The following is a 16815-nucleotide window of genomic DNA, read 5'->3' as shown; positions in this document are numbered from 1 at the left end:
CTGCAAGAATCGGTGTCACCCAGTCCAAACCATCCCAGCAGCAGGATATCGCCATTCACCGTTCCCCTCTCGTGGGAAACTCAGAGACCCAGGAAAATAGACGGTTAGCAGGATAAAACAAACAAACACAGGCCATTTCGACGGGTCCTCCATAGGGAAGGAGCCCAGTTTTCCCTGCCCAGTCATTCCTTCCTCTTAATGAGCCATTTACAGTGTGTGTATGTGCATGTGTGTGTCTGTGTGTGCGTGCGTGTGTGTGTATGTTTCGTTTTTGTGATTATTACATTTTGGGGACCAGATTTTCTCCACAATATGATTAAAAACCTGTAACTTTTTACCTTGTGGGTAAATGTTTTTCAGTCCTCACAAGGATAACCTCAATTTTATAAAAATCTGTGACTGCAATAAGAAAATTATTTGGTTACTTATGGTGAAAGTTAGGGCTGGGTAGGGGGTTAAGATTGTCATATTTGGGATTATAGTTAATCCCACAGAAATTAACAGAGTCACCATAAAGATGAAAACGTGGACTCTGTGTGTGTGAGATGAACTGCAGGGGAGTATTTCTGATTTTCCAGGGGTGGATGAAGATGGTCCTCCTTAGATGCAGTTCCATCTACATCTTCAGGTGCAGGTCCTTCTGCACTGGAATTTGCAAAATGTGCCTACACCACCCAGTTTTTGATCCTGAGCTCAGTTGGGGAGATGTCTCAGGGAGGGACAGAGGGTGAGAAAGTGAGCCAAAAATATTTTGAAACTGTTCTCCAATGGGACATTGCTAGGGGTGATATCATTTTGCATTTATTAGATTGCAGTTTGTCCAAACACATGCAAAAGTGCCATCTGCTGATTTAAATCTGAACAGGATGCTTTCATGACACAGAGATGATCAACTGTGTTCTTAGGACGCCCCAGAGAGCCTGACCGGCACTCAGGGATCCAACTCCAGGCATCAACAGGGACTCGGACCCTGGTTGCGCATGTGGTGCCTGGACAGCAAAATATTGACAAAGTTTGGTCTCCGGAAACTGACCCCTTCGCTGCTCTTCCCCAAATCCCCAATGAACATACCAGGGAACACACTCAATCTTTCACAGACCTGAAAGTAACTGTCTTCCAGGTGTCTGCCAGCCCAGCACGAATGACAACGTTTCGCCTCACCGCATCTGTCATCCGACTGAGAACGTGTCGTCCTGCCAGGTGTGAAAAATGCGGTCAGGAGGACACCAGCAGGCTGAAGTCACGTACTTAATCTTGCAGCCGTGAGAACACTGTGATTATCGCTGTGCTTTGGGACCCCGTTGCTGAAAAAGCAATCTCCTCTAACCAGAGGGTGACTGATCCTCGAGTTTCCTGCGAGGGACCATTCCGTAAACATTCAGGACGTACTTCCCGAGACGAGTAATCGGATAATATCAGGTCATGGTGGGGAGGGGGGAGTTCTGGAGACCCCCATGAGCTTTGGTAAGGGTAGTGTGAACTCCATCCTATGAGGCTCCCACAGTCCCTGGCGAATCCTGAATGGACACCTGTCTGATTTTATGCAAACCCTTGTATGACCTTCAGGTGACCTTTACAAGTGACAGAGTGCAAACCTGCAGCTTTTTCTACCAAAACACACCAAGCTAGTTAGGGAAACAGAGAGACCTGGACTAGAAAAGATTAATGAGAAGGTTGCAGCCCCAGAACAGGTCGAGTCCCTACGTACATCCGGTAAATGTCATCTAAATGTTAAATAACAGGGAATAAAGCTGAAGTGCAGGGAAGCAGCAGGAAGTTATGGATAAACTGTCAGACTCAGAGGCACCACCATGTTAATAAGTCCTGCCAAGTGACTCAAACGTAATCCAATAAAAATATTTTTTTCCCAAATCCGTTTCCATAAAAGAAGATGCCTATTGTCCTCACTATCATTAGGGTACTGAGTTAATGAGTTAATGAGGGGGGTGGCTCATTTGTCATTCCCCGATGGTGGGAGTGAATGGGGACAGATATTTTACAAATGTTTCTGCTTGCAAACTGCGGCTCATGCTGGTCAGGATGTCACTGTTTATTCTGCTTATGTTTAATGAAAAATAGCCCCGCCCCCACCCCCGGGTGAAGGGCTCTCGGAAGCGTAGGCAGGCCGCGTCACCATAGCAACATCCTCTCATGGGGTTGGTGGAAGACCGTGGAAACCTTTGGACGTTCGCGCTGCCTAAACCTCAGTGGTATGCAGACCCCCACCCCCAAAAAATATGTTGTAGTGTTGCTGACAGACATGCTGCTCTGTGGGAGGGGGGTTAAGGGTCACGACCTCCAGGACAGAGGAAGGTGTGAATAGGTATCCAAATGGTGCCCAGATTCTCCAGCTGTTTCTCACCCGGCATGGAACCTGTTTCTACTTCACAGGACATCGTGGCACGGCCCAAAGGGGGCGGTGGGGTTAGGGGAGGTTCCAGACCCAGATAACAATCCCATCGCTCCCTTTCAGCCAAACCCATCCGAAAATACGGACATACGGTCGTACATTTCACCACAATTTACACATCAGCCTTATTTATTGGCAATGTCACAAAAAAATAATACCCCGTTTTAGCAGCATGTTCTGGATCTTAGGTGTGGCAAAGATGACTGAAAAGAAATGCAAGTTCAAAATAATCCATTGATGTTCTTTTAAAGCTGTTTTGAAGATTACAGTACATCCGCCACGTGTCTGTTCTGCTTGTATGAAAATGCCTCTCTGTATAAGCTTTGACTTAATTAACTGAGCAGTCCAAATGTAATTAAGACACAGAAAGTAACTGAACTCTCTTCAGATGGAAATGCCAGCTCATCGAGTTCTGAGAGGCAGCTCTGACTGAAATGGAAATGGGAGACGATTTAAGACGGCAGCCAGGAACAGTGTGGTGCCTTCAAAGCAAAACAGAATCACTGTCACGGCACAGGATCTTCTGAACTGTGCTGCATCTCTCCTATATCAGATGTTCTCAGCCCTGGTGCTGGAGCTCTGTAGGTTCTCAGTCTGCCTGAACATTGGCACTTGACTGAAGTAATGACTAAGCTAAGCGAACCAAAAGTTTGCATAGAATAACATACGTATGTATAGACCTTAAGTATGCATATAATAGCTAAGCAACTGTACTGGGATGTTCAAGGTTCAAAAATCTTCTGGCACCAAAACAAGATGTGGACACATTAGAAGCTAATCGTGCTGTTGAGTCTAGGTATCTTTGGGATGTCTGACACGGGACTGGGAGACACTACAGACACCTACCCTCAGGATGTGTCTTTCTACACCACCTGATAATGTAATAGTGATTTTAACAAGCTTTCTGCTTCACGCTGAGCTGAACACGGCAGCTCTTAGTTAAAGACTGTTATTTTCGTGCCGAATCCACAGGCACGTTTTTGAGACTGTAAAGCCAGCCTGCGATTCCTGTGATTTTAACCCGCAACACGACGCACCTGCTGGTCACATTGAAGTGTCTGTGTCATCAGTGTCACCCAGTGATTCAAACCCGAAGCGACTGTACAGCACGAACAGCACTACTGGATGAAAAAAAAGACAGCTATAATTATCGAAAACAAAAACTCCTCGGTGGCGATAATTAGCCGTGGATCGTCGTATTCATTAGTTATGGCTTTTCTATTTTGCTGGTCTGATTGCTTGTTTGTGTGAGGGCAGAACTTGTAATGACAGAATTTGTTTTGCGGTCGTGACACTCAGCTGTTGACAGCCAATCGTGGGCCCCCGTTTGGATACGAGTGCTGCTTTCGCTCTGGCAAAGCAGCACGGCCGAATGCGACATCCTCAGGTGGAGAAGGTCTCTAAGGAGAAAGCCAGAGCAACTGTAGAAAACGCCGGAAGGTGCGCAAACTCAAGGCACAAAACAGGGGGCAAGACTTTGGCCCACAACCCGCGACAGCAACCGCTTGGTTAAAAATATTTCGGAATACAGGAGCATTATTAACCCCCCCCCCATTTTTATGTATAAGCTTTTGATTCTTTATTCTTGGACTTGAACTGCCTGTCGTTTTCAGACAATGCTTTATGTAAGATTTCCGTCAGAAAAAAAGAGCAAAATTCCAGGTGACATAAAAGCTGACCATGAAGGGGAGACCCCTGACTGGGCAGGGAGGGAGGGGGGAACGACATATAGACCTCGGGATGGGGGTCTGTGGTGGGCAGCAGGAGGAGGGGCCTTTTCAACTGGAAAGGTGAGCCTGTGTGGGATCGTTTACGTGAAGCTCATGTGATCTGTGGAAACAGGCGAAGAACCATCGCTGGGGCTGCAGGCCAATGATGCACCTCTGCCGTGGGTTTTGATTCCCTCTTTCAAGGCCTGGTTATGGGTGACAATGACAGCGGCGTAAAGAAACGCTCTGTCACGGCGATGCCTCGTGGATATCAACTGAGCTTAAGCTGAGCAAAGACAGCACCGTCTGCGAGGAAGTAAATCCCGCTCTGTTGTTCTCAAAAAAAGACCCAGAATCACTCTCTCAGTTTCATTTACGGAGCCAGTTTGAGAAAAATCTCCGTTTCATGGATACAGGTGTCTGTGGAGTATCTTGGGTGAAGCTTTGATGCAGCATGTCAGTCCAGTGAGATGGGGGGGGTCTGTTGATGGCAAATATCTAGTATGTGAACAAAGGATCCGAGCCTCTCCGGCTACATGACATTGAAGCTCCGGAAGGTTCCGCAGATACATCGTTATCCGATGCAATATTTAACAGGGCCAGTGGATCAGCCTCCACAAAGTATTCCAGAGAACGTCGCCAGATTCCGGTTGGTACGGAAGAGCATGCAGGCTGTGAGGAAGGGCCGAGGGACCTACCCCCCATTCCTTACCCTGTTTACTGTCTCTGTCGTTCATCATGGGGGGTATCATAGATGACACACAATAGTGACTGGTCCTGAATTTCCACTTCCGCGGTCGCTAAGCACGGATATCAATGTCACGCTAGGCAGCCCGTCGCTGTCTCCATGCCAACCATGGCTGAATGCCAAACCACTACCCCCCCCCCCTCGCCCCGTGCCCCCCCCCCGCCATATCCCCTTTACAGCTATGCTTCTAAATATGATGCTACTACGATGCTAACATCACTCCATTCCCAGACCACGGTGTCATGAGCATACTAGGACAGAATCCCGTCTGCACCTCGTGGGGGGGGGGGGCTGCATTTAGCTGCGCCCGACCCCCCCTCCGCGTTTTTGTTTTTGTCGTAACAAGACGGGTGACAGTGAGCCTGTGTTATAATTACCGTGGTGTGTCATCCACCTGCCTGATAATGAGTGTGTGTACGGCTACGACTCAGGGTCAAGCAGGGCGAGTTCTGCATCTGTGCCGTCAGCCAAGCAGCTTCAAATCACCCCGTCTACAGCTGTATTGTCGTCTCGTCCCTTATCGCGGCCAATGCTGACATTACCCAGTGCAATCGCTTTTCTCAGTACAGGCAAACCTCTATGTGACTTATGTAAATGCCGACAAACACAAAATATCCCCGCTATGCACTTTGTTTACGGACAGCACTTCTGCAAAGCATCGGAAGCACGTTAAGTGCGAGTTGGCGTAGCCAGACCAGACAGGCAGCTGCATCTTCCCACTTCCCATGTGTCTTGTACCATGAAAGCGTGCATTTTAATTAGCGTAGTGCTTTATACAAATGTAAAGAATTAATTTCATTGACTAGGCCTATGCCTAGTCATTTACTAGAGAGTAATATTGTAGATTTTTAAATGCCTGCGTTTGCAACAAATGCCTAGGCTAGGTTAGACTAGGGTAGGCTATGTTATAGTAGACTGGGGTAGGCTATGTTAGCACAGGCTAGGCTAGGTTACACTACGGTAGGCTATGTCAGCGTAGGCTAAGTTAGGTTAAGCTAGGGTAGGCTATGTTATGGTAGGTTAGGCTAGGTTACAGTAGGCTAGGCTAGGTTATGTTATGGTAGAGAGGCTGTTTTGAGGAGCTGTTTTTTTTGATAATGAAATGAGTAATTTCCCCACATAGGTTTTGAGGCCCGTAGGTAACTATGATCTCATGACTAGATATTTCTAAAGCTTCTCTGTCCCTAGTCGGGAACAAATGCCTCAGGGTGTCCTTCCTAGCAAGGCTGCTCTTCCCGCTTCTCCTTATTGATCTACTGTGACTATGGCAGTATGGCAGTAGGTGGGATGGGGGGGGGGGGGGGGCAGGTGGTGGTCGAGCAGAAAAACATGCATTTTACACACAAGTTACTCAAATAAAACACTAATACACACAAAATGTAGCCACAAAATAGCACACATGCACACGTTTAACCTAATGCTCTAGAAATGTGTGATTTCTGTTGGAAACATTACTGAATGAGAAGTGGGAGGGAGCGAGAGCAGGAGAACCTGACGTTCTTCCAGAGGCTGCAGGAATCTCTGCGACCTAGTTCTGGGACCAACGAGGGGCCAGCGTCACACAAGGGAACGATAAGTGAAAGTAAACTGGACCGGCCGAGCTGAGCCTGTACAAAGGCACCTTTAAATAGCTAATGGTTTTAGTGGAGCGGCTCGGAATTGCAGCTGGAACGATAAAAACACCATCAGCGGTTCAAAGACATTTTTAAATAATTAGCCCAAAATTACTTTGAACCTGAAAAAGAACAAAAAATGATTAAATCTTTTGAAATTCTGCACCATGGGGGAAAAAAAACAAACTTTATACCCATAAGACTGGAGTGTCCAGGCAGGAGGGACTGACCCTCGTCGTCCAAGAGAGTGGCGCTGAGCTGTAGAGACGGGAGTAGGAGCCGAGGAAGAGGGAATAAAGACCTTGTGTGAAGCCAGACCAATGCGGCAATACTGGCCACCCCACCCTGTGGCTGCAGGGGGGTTGGCTGGGGTGGGGGGTTATGGTCTCCTACATAAAGAAAGAGAAGAATGGTGCAGAACCTGTTCCAAGAACCTTTACCTGATCAAGTACCTTAGAAGAAGAAGTCTTGGGTTCCTTTGTGCCCTAAAAGAAAATGATATCTGCAATTCTGTATGAGATTCAGCAAGCAACACTTCTCCTCTGAACCGGCCACTCATGCTGCTGAAGCCCCTCCCCCCAGACGCCCCCCCGGGACACAGTCTCCGATATATATGACAGGTGTGGTTGTGTCCAGCCTCAGGCTGGAGCAACATGTACAACATTAGTCACAAAGGGGGGGCTGTCCTAAAAGCTTAAAAGGCTGACAAAGAAAACTCTCACGGTGGTAGATTTCACTAGCTGGTTATTGTTACTAGCTGGTTATTGTTACTAGCTGGTTATTGTTGATAAAAATTTGCAAGCCGTTTCATGAAAGCAACAAAGAGCAGTTCACCTGACTCTTTACTTTCGTGCTGCAGTAGCAACATTCTCCAGCAACGTTAAAAAGCCAAGAAATCCTCCGAGGTGATGACTTGTATCCTGAGCCCGAAAACGGTGATTTATTATTTTTTTACATCCTGGTATGTTTCCTGGAACGGGAACGTCTTATACCTGCTAAAGCAATCATATCGACGACGCGTGGAAGCCGCTGCAGATGGGGGAGCGGAGGAAGGCCCATTCAGTTCCTCCACGTCGGCCCGGGTAAGTCATGCGGCCCGGGTCGCCGCATGTCCGCTGCGCGGTGGGTGCACGCCGCATTCAACAAGCCCGTGACCCCCAGAGCAAAGCTGGATAAAGAGCAGAGCCAGACAGACTGAATCTGTCCTGTTGTTCTTTCACAGAAGCCCAAAATCCCAGAAATTGACGCGTGGCATTAAAGAAACAGTAATTCCTCAAGGTGTAGATAAAATGCTCATAATTACAATCAAGAACATCCTCAGATACTGAAGAAACCCACATTAAAGATGGAGGACATGGTTCATTGGTTTCTCCATGGTTTCCCACCCCTTTTCTCCGAGCTGATGGAGGTGATTTAATCAGATCATTGGCTTATTGGGTGTGTCGTACAAACAAAATACAAGCTAAAATACATCATATATCTATTTGGCTTGTTATTATTTAACCCCAGTCATTGAGCAATATTTAACTTACGTGTGTCACAGACACACTCATACTGCCCTCTCCCTCACGGTCCTGAAAACCCAGTAACTTCCTCTTCGCATTTAATCCCGTTCTGATGATATTTAGGACAAGTGACGATGTGGCAGATTCTGGGCCATGCGGCCCATCGATCGTTCAGGAGGACGAGAGCCGCCTCGCTGATCCCAGCTCAGAAAAGGCTGCCCACGGTCATTTCAGTAGCAGCTCCATCTCTGGTCCGTCTGGACCGTTCATAACGTGACAATCTTACTGTGACAAATTTACTGAATCAAAGGACAGAATACCAAGGGTGTGCGAAGCAAACTATGAGTTTTATGGATGTTCTTACATAACTGGCAGCCTGGGAATAATAAAATCAAGAATCATCGTTAAAATAACGCAGCATGACAAATAACTGTTAAAAATCTCACACGGAAAGAAGTAGAAAATTTCAATACTCCGTTTAAGGTCGCTTGGTCTTTTTGTAGGAAAGACTGCAGAGGCTTTTGTTAGGAAGAACAGACCTTGGATTAAGTTCCTACTTCCAAACAGTGCTGCTTGTAGTTGCATGTTTATCAGCTAGTTTCAGAAAAATATCATGATACAGTGAGCTGGGGCCTTGCAGGAGTGCAGGGCGGGGGGGGGGGGGGGGGTTCATTTCGAAGACACAGGAATCTATTCAGCACAGAGACAGGAGCAGTAATAACTCAATTATAATCACTGCCATCCCCCGGGACTGGCAAGCAGGCAGATGAATACAGGAGAAAATACCCCTCTTTGAAATCCATGAATTGGGGCAAGATTATGATTGTGCTCCTGCAAATCATTACCTGTGTGGGTTTTTAAAGTTCACATATCTGGTGCTTCCCGCAGTACCTTGGCCTGTATATTATAGCACTGACAGCTTAAGGGAAATTTAAAAAATAATACAAAAAAGAAAAACAATCCAATTAAGCGCATACGTACGCATGCTTTTAAGGATAAAAAGACTTGCATTCCTATTTGGATGAGAACAGGGATTTTAGCGGCGGGATTTTAATCGACGTGCAGCAGACGTGTTGATGATGACGTTGCCAAGAAGTGGGTTCGTTACTGAAAGGCTCGTTAAGCCCCATTCAGGAACCTGCGAGCTCCGTTTACTCCAAAGCTCATCCGTTTTTTCCAGTGGAATGGATCAAGTCCGGCTGTTATCCCACCCACCGTTCCTCCTACGTCGGATCCTGGGCTTCCTGGGATAACTGGTCATGGAAAAGCGAAGAGAACCTCATTCCCTCCTCAATACACCAAATTCAAACTCGCTGGCTTGGGTGACTCACCCCCGAAGGGGCCACCCTGCAAAGGGGGTGATGTTTGGCCCAGCAGTTCAGGACACTGGACTTGCGACCAGAAGGTTGCTGGTTTACATTCCATTATTAGTAAGAGTCATTTTAGCATTGGCCGTCCGAGCGAGACCCTTAACCCCCAGCTGCTCGAGGGATCGTCTGATCCTGCTCTCTCGAAAAGTTATGTCGCTGGGGATAAAAGCATCTTTTAAATGTTAATTAAGATGACATTATTTGTTCGGGGCGGTGGCGGATTTCCACCTGAGGGGCAGTGACGTGCCCAAACAGAGCTCAGCTGTGATCCACTGGACATGGACACTTGCCTCGTGGCCGATTTGACAGCTGACAGGAAGGCTTGTGACAAACAGGATTATGACACCAAGCAAACAGCCCACCCTTCAGGGAGCAGAGCTCAACCCCCCAGGCTTTCCTCATTTTCCCTTCAACACACACTGTCCATGGAACAGAAAACCGATACTTTGTCAGTTTGTTTTTATTAATCACTTGCTGATGTGACCAGGTGAGATTTTAATACCTTAATACTTTAAGTTTACGAAGGATAAATCACTGCGCCGTTCATATTAAAAGATATGACCTCCATTCCGACCTTATATCTGCAAGATCTCATGCGTCATGATGAAGAGACTTGATGGTGGTAATCTGCACACAGATTTAAGAGAACCTATTATGTTACTGGGGAAAGAACTGAGAGGGTAAAGGATCACATAGGTGATTAAGCACCAGTAGAGTGTCACAGTTCATCTGACTCGTCACCGAATCTAGGAGGCGAATTATCTGCCTCGACAGAGTAACATCATCTGATAACCCTGGAAAATGCCCCAGGCCTTCATTTTCCTCAACATCTAAAACAACAAAGAAGGGATTAGCTGTGGGTCAGACCAAACTTCACTGGTTTTCTCACCAGTGGTCTCTTAGAGTGGGAATGACGCGTCAAGCAGATGCATGTGACAGTCATGCCACCTATACTACCATTTCACCACTTGGGGCGCTACTTGGGCGGTACGTGGCTTTGTGGGTTAGGACTCCGTCCATGATCGGAAGGTGGAGAAGATGAAGCTGGAGCCCCAAAAGGATGTGGGGTCCAACGCTAATAGCATCATAAAAAAAAGTCTGGTCATATAAAGGGTCAAAAAAGAGACGAGATTCTTAGGATGAGTCAGTATATGACCTCATTGTTACATTATATAACATCATTATAGTGACACACACTATAAATCCCTGGAACCTTCTAGGCTGAAGCAAACTAATCACAGTCCTCATCATCATCATCATTATTATAACCTTCATCATCAGCCAGTCACACAGGGAAAAACTGCAAAACTGTTAGGCTGAAATGATGTTTTTTTTCCATTGCCCCAAGCTAGGTACTCAATTGCAGTCATTTAACTAAAGGTACAACAGCAGAGCCCCTGGTCTGCAGTCAAATTCCTTAACCCTCACATGACGAGACAGCAACCTTAGCTCATCAGCTGGACACCTCCCCAAATACGGACATTATAAAATAAGAGTAGTATTTTTAAGCAGCCAATATGGTAAATATCTAAAAATAGAGAGGATATGAAGCGATTGTTTGTAAGGTGGAGAAAACAAGAGAAACACTAAAATTCCCCACAAAAATGCCTCTGACACCGTGAGTGAAAAACTCCCTGCAAGGAACGACCAACAGCACTATCCGGTCTGGGAATTTTTAGGCTTGGACCTGAAACCAAAGATAAATAACTCGCATGGTACAGCCTCTCTTTTCAGACTGGGCCACGGCAGCCAAAGCAATCGGTGCTCGGCCAGTCCAGGAGGGGGCGCTCTCGGCAGGAAGGTGGCGAGTGTAGCAGCGAGGGAGGAGCTGAGTGGGAAGTGGGCACGCGTACGGATGGTTGTGACTGGAGGCCTTCTGTTATCCCGCAGCCGAGACGCCTACGCAAACAGTGACATTATTTCATTCGGGCTGTTCAGCAGCTCACTATAACAAAGAACCCGAGAGTGACACCAAGTTCTGAACTTGGAAGAAATGCATCATTTACGGGCCAAATTATTAACAGCCAAATGAACAAAATGAGACAAGAAGAATGTCTTGATGATCCTCGTGGCTCGTAGAGGCCTTGTCCCTTTGTAGATTGGGATCAAGGGGTCTCGGGCCCTGCGTGCTTCAGCCTGGTGTCCGTCAGGGATGGACCTGACAGCACTGCCTCTGGCCTGCAGCTCAGGCCCTGGAAAGCTACGCTTTGGCCTCCTTCGCCTTCTTCCTGGCAGCCCTGCCTGTCACGGCCTACTCTCTTCTCCAGAGGACTTTCAGGTCCAGGCAGTGATGTGAAGGGTACGGTGGAAACCCATAGTCTTGTCATTCAGAAGTGAGTATGAGGACTTAACTCTAACCTGCCCCCCCCCACCACTGTTACTCAAAGACTCTCCCTAATGAGCACACTTTACCTATCAGGCCATCCTGAGGTTTCTCTTCCTAGTGCCAGCTCTGCAGGAACACAGACCAACAGGAAGCAAAAGTTCCATTCTGTCAGTGAAGACAAATACGCAGCTTTTCCGGGGACTAGACTATGATAGACATCAATTCAAGCTCCAGAATCTCTGAGCTCACTGATTCCATCACCTTCTCCTTAAAGCACAATTTCATTCTTTAGCAGAAGTTTTTAACCTAAAATGACCTAAATGTTTGATTTACTGTGGTTACAAGTACATGTTCACTGTCACGGTGCTACATTCGTATTTGAGAGATGCCTTTATCTAAAGTGATGTAAATACTTGATAACGCAGGATCAGTCCCTGGAGAAATTAGAGTAAAGGGCTTCACTCATGGGCCCAAAACTGAAACCACTCTGTTAGCCCTGGGATTTGAACCAGCAACCTCCCGATCACAGCAACTTAACTTGTTGAGCCCAAAAACCATCCCCAAGCTTGCTTACTTTCCTGAAGGGCAACTACAGACCTTGTAGAAGGTTCCAGAAAGTAATCGACGTACTACACATATCCTAGGCTACTGGGCGACTTCTTATTGATCTCACTCCTAACGCCGATTCCTATTGACTGATAAGAAAACCATCAACATTCCAGAAGTAGAAATAGCTTTCAAACATCCCTCTGATGTTGGCCTGGGGTTCTGGGAGTGTGTGTGGGAAGATGGAATCCCACCCTAACAGCAGGGGGTGCCACGCCGACCAGAAATTTAGCATGGCTCGGGCTAACAGATATGAACAGGCAAAGCACACTCAGCTCTGACAGCTGCAAAACTGTAAATTTGGACACTTACAAGTTTTGCTTAACTTCGAACAGGACAGATTGTGGGGTCTCTATCTCGCCGGCCCTCTGCTGGGCCTCGCTGATCTAAACGCTGCCAGCCGTGAGGGTCACACCTGTTCCCCACCTTAAAGCAAAGGCGTGGTCAGCAGTCAGAGACCGGGGTGTCACATAACATCTGCTTAGAGGTCTGCTTCAGAAATGAAACCCTTCTTGAAAAAGTGAAAGGGAAAAACATTTTCCCTTCTACATTTAAGGTCAGGATTGATTAAAGATCTGAAAAACTTTTTTTTTTAAATAAGAAATCAATTCATATACAAAAACGAAAATAACGTTCTCATAAAATATGCTATATTTCACTGTATGCAAAAAAAGACCACCATTTGTTATTTTCTTCAAAACATTATTTATTTCTTATTTATCGTATTTCTGCGATGTGTTCATGCTTGTTTTAAGATGTGTTTCTGGAGAAAATATTTCACATTGCTATATTAGTTGTATTTAAACCAAAGGAGAAATGTGTATACGATCCTTCCGTTATAATTATTATCTTAAAAGATAATGTTTTTTTTTCGTTATAGTCTGTTTAAATGCCTATACACAATAAATAAGTACGTCTAACAACACTGATCAATATCAGAGGATCACGCTGCAGACGACGTACAACTATAAAAATACACGCTAAATATCTGTAATATACCTCTGCTGAATGTCATTTTAATCAATACAGCCGTAAATTTCGACGGGCGGGTTTATAATAACGACATTCAAATGTGATTTAACAGTAAAAGTTCAATGAAATTCACTACTTGCAATCAGAATGCACTGTTTCCATTTCAATTGTAAACCCACGCCTGGGCGTCGCTTTAACATTTCCTCATGGTCATTTTATCCAGATTTAAATACATCTCATCTTTTCTTTATGAATCTGAATTCAATAAGCGAAGCTGACTGCAATTAAGTTCATAGGAAAACCTATTGTTTATCCTTACGGCGTGTTAAGAAAAAGTGGCATTCTTGCATTATCGCAAATACTTTGTCAGGACCGTAAACACTGGTTTTTACCCCTGTCGCCTGTTATCTCTTACCGTGCCCGGGTCCGATGCTTAACTACAGGCGACTCCACCAAGTTTCGGACCCTGTAGGACAACGATGGACGCAGGGACAGTCACACGCGCCATAAGACACCATCTCAGCACCGGAATGGTCCTGGACTGTGCCATCAGATACCCCAGGCATCCTAAATCATGAGGCAGGGATGTGAACACCCCTAGCTTTGTATTCTATAAGGGTGCTCAGAAATTCAGATCGTGCAACTGATTTATAAGAGGAATACAACTCCAGTCCATAAACGCTCACTGATCCGGACTTTAAATACGATCACATCGGATGCATATAAATAACCAACCGCAATTAAATTTCACCGATGACTGAACGATACCGCCCATAAACATTTCAATGATTGTCCAGCTATAAGACAGTCATTCTTCTTCACAATGAAAATATTAATCATTATTGGGCGCCGACCGCCGTCGTAAAGGCGCACATCTCGTTTTTTATTTCGATCTTTCGCATACACAGCTTTCTATATTTCGCCGGAATTGGGATGACATGGGCAGGGGGGTTAAGTAAGCCAGGCTGGCCGGTGTCAGCGTTTGACAGCGCCGGGTGATGATCCCCGCTCCGGACCTGGATCATTCCCAGCGCCGGACTGATCATCGCTGCACATCGCATGTATCTCCAGTCCGCATTGTTGGATTTTTCCCCCCATAGCGCAGATGTGCACAGCAAAGCGCCGATCGTAACGCGACAGCAACAAAATAATAAACTTTCCGTTTCTCCGCTCGCCCCCCCCCCCCCACCCCGCCAACCCCCCGACACATGTAGACATCTGTTTTAAAAACTGCGTTAAAGGAGACTGGAAAGCGCACAATGCCCCTCCGGAGAGAATAACGCAGGCGAAACTCCTCGGGTTTCGTCCTGGCACAAACTTTTCCAGGAGCGATTTCCACTTTCAGTTGGACGATTTTTTTTGTAAACTTTTTCTTTCTTACCGTTACGCGTTACTGTTCCTTCCGAGCCTCCGCTCCGGCCTGACAGGCATAATCCTCCCGCCCCGGGGTTTGTCCTACGCCGTTGACTCAGGGTCCGAGATGTTATATGTGTGTTTTTATCGGCGAAGACCGCGATCACAAGGAACCCACGGCTCACTCAGCCTGCTCTGCACGGCCACAGCCGCAGATATGGCTTAAGCCACGGGGTGGTGCGCGCATACGTGGGGCCGGCCTGTGAGCGCGCCTAGGGGAGCAGCATCGTGTACGTATTCGCGTCGAGAACGCGCATGAGAGGTGATTCACGCCGACTAATTTTGGGTTGTATCTCGGTAGTCCTACATTACACCTATATTATTATTATTATTATTATTATTATTATTATTATTATCATTATTATTATCATTATTATTATATGCTTCAGGATAAACTTATTTATGCGCCTTATCATCCTAAAACGAGTCTCATTTGGATTATATAATGGTCCCGCCGTGTCTAAAAACATGTACAGTTTTTACGGTCAAAAATAAAGTATATGTCAGCATCAGTTCAGCGGTAAAGACACGCAGTGCACTGTTTCATTGACCTTTGCATAAAAAAAGTTAGCGAGTATAGAGGCGTGTGTTGTCGTGGTGGAAGGCGCAAGGGGCTTTTATGGGTGGGGGGATTCCCCTCCTAAGATTTTTTAGCGGAGTCAAGGGAGGAAGTGAGACTGACCCCCCGGAGACTCCTGTTGCTGCACATTCCATACATTGTTTTACAACACCATTATCACAGCCAAACCTACCACCCCCCTCCGGCCGCCCACTATCACAGCCAAGTTCCCCCTCCCCCAACAACAATATTTGTTACCATTGCAGCGTTAACGTGCGCTGGACCTTGTTTTGTTCAGGTGAGGGGACGGCCTGCCCAGTTGTTTCATTAATAAGAGCAGCTGCCACAGATCTTCGACATCATTATTTCCCCCGTTCGTAAATGGCAATACAACCACCCCCCCCTCCCCACTTTACACCTAGCACGGATAATAGGATGCTTTGGAGAAAAAGAGTCTTTAAAACCAGCCAGCTTTTAGATCTTGCAGTATTTAAACGTTGTCACAAGAGGGAGCCTTGAAATGTATATTTGAAACATGCTGTGCATTTTTAGTTGTGAAGTGATTCATCATGATTTTTGTATATTTTAAATGGCAGGAAGTACCAGCATTCAAGTCAAACTACAAATCTCCAGCCCAAATCTACATAACTCCCACCATGAATTGCTGAAGGTTTACTGCAGCATAGTAAAACCCAGGTACGAAAAAAACATCTCTGGTACTCAGGAGAGTGAGGTCTATGGGTGTCTAGAAAATGGCAGGCAACCAATTGTTCCCTGCTACCGGAGTGCTGTAGAAAACGAGGGATTCTTTTTATGGGATAAAAAAAGGGTGGGGTATGACAAATGGGTGATGTGTAGCAGCCGAAATTGGGGCACTGTACTGAAACCTGTACTAACCCATTTATGAGACCGTTCATCAGAGTCTCGAAGATCCCAGTGGGTGTATTTAGGTCGAAAACTCCAAAAGCAAAAGAGAGAAGTGTCACGAGACGTGTTGAAACCCACCAACAGATCGTGTTTCGTACAGGTTCAGTGTGTGTTCCCAGGCTCGGTTTCCATGAAGGGGTGAGGAGTTCAGAGATCTGGAGGAACTTTGAAACTGAGCCACTGTTCCCTGGGATCAAGAAGAGTCAGCTGAGGTGCTTCAGTCGTATTATAAGGGATCCATCCACCTGGATGTTTTCCAGAGGAGTTGTTCTGGATACATTTCACTGGGCCGCGGCCTCGGGGCAGACGCAGGCCACGCCGGAGGGATTGCATCTCCCAGCTGGCTCACAAATGTCTGGAATGAGCAAGAGCCAGCATCCGTGGAAAGAGAGGTCTGGCCTGACCTGCCCAGCGCTGCTGCCACAACGAGCCTCACAGCATAAAGTGACACAAAGACGAGGACGATGTGTTTTTCTAAAACATTTCGCCTGCATTGTGGCTTAATAACAGATGTGCTCGAGTGACGTCGAAGACATTCCTGAAATGTTTGCATTTGCCACACATGACTCCCCCTAGAGACGGTGGATGGAAGCAGCCCTCTCTTCCATCGGTGGAAAACTTCAAATGAAAGTCACATGGATGCCATCTAGGCATGCG

General features: G+C 46.4%; 1 protein-coding gene across 2 annotated transcripts in view; it reads right to left on the bottom strand.

Moving 5' to 3' along the window:
• peak1 (pseudopodium-enriched atypical kinase 1) overlaps positions 1–14867 on the bottom strand; it is an 83146-nt gene extending 68279 nt beyond the window's left edge. Inside the window, exon 1 of one of the 2 annotated variants that reach the window (XM_048972426.1) lies at positions 14641–14867. The gene's annotated coding sequence lies outside the window, so the exon portion shown is untranslated. Of the gene's footprint in view, positions 1–13674; positions 14162–14640 lie in introns of those variants that run through there. The other variant, XM_048972430.1, reaches the window with a different exon arrangement.
• Between the last annotated feature and the right edge of the window lie 1948 nt (positions 14868–16815).

This window comes from Brienomyrus brachyistius, chromosome 13 (assembly GCF_023856365.1).
Source record: "Brienomyrus brachyistius isolate T26 chromosome 13, BBRACH_0.4, whole genome shotgun sequence".
Classification (NCBI taxonomy): Eukaryota; Metazoa; Chordata; class Actinopteri; order Osteoglossiformes; family Mormyridae; genus Brienomyrus; species Brienomyrus brachyistius.
This window is presented reverse-complemented; position numbering and strand designations above follow the sequence as displayed.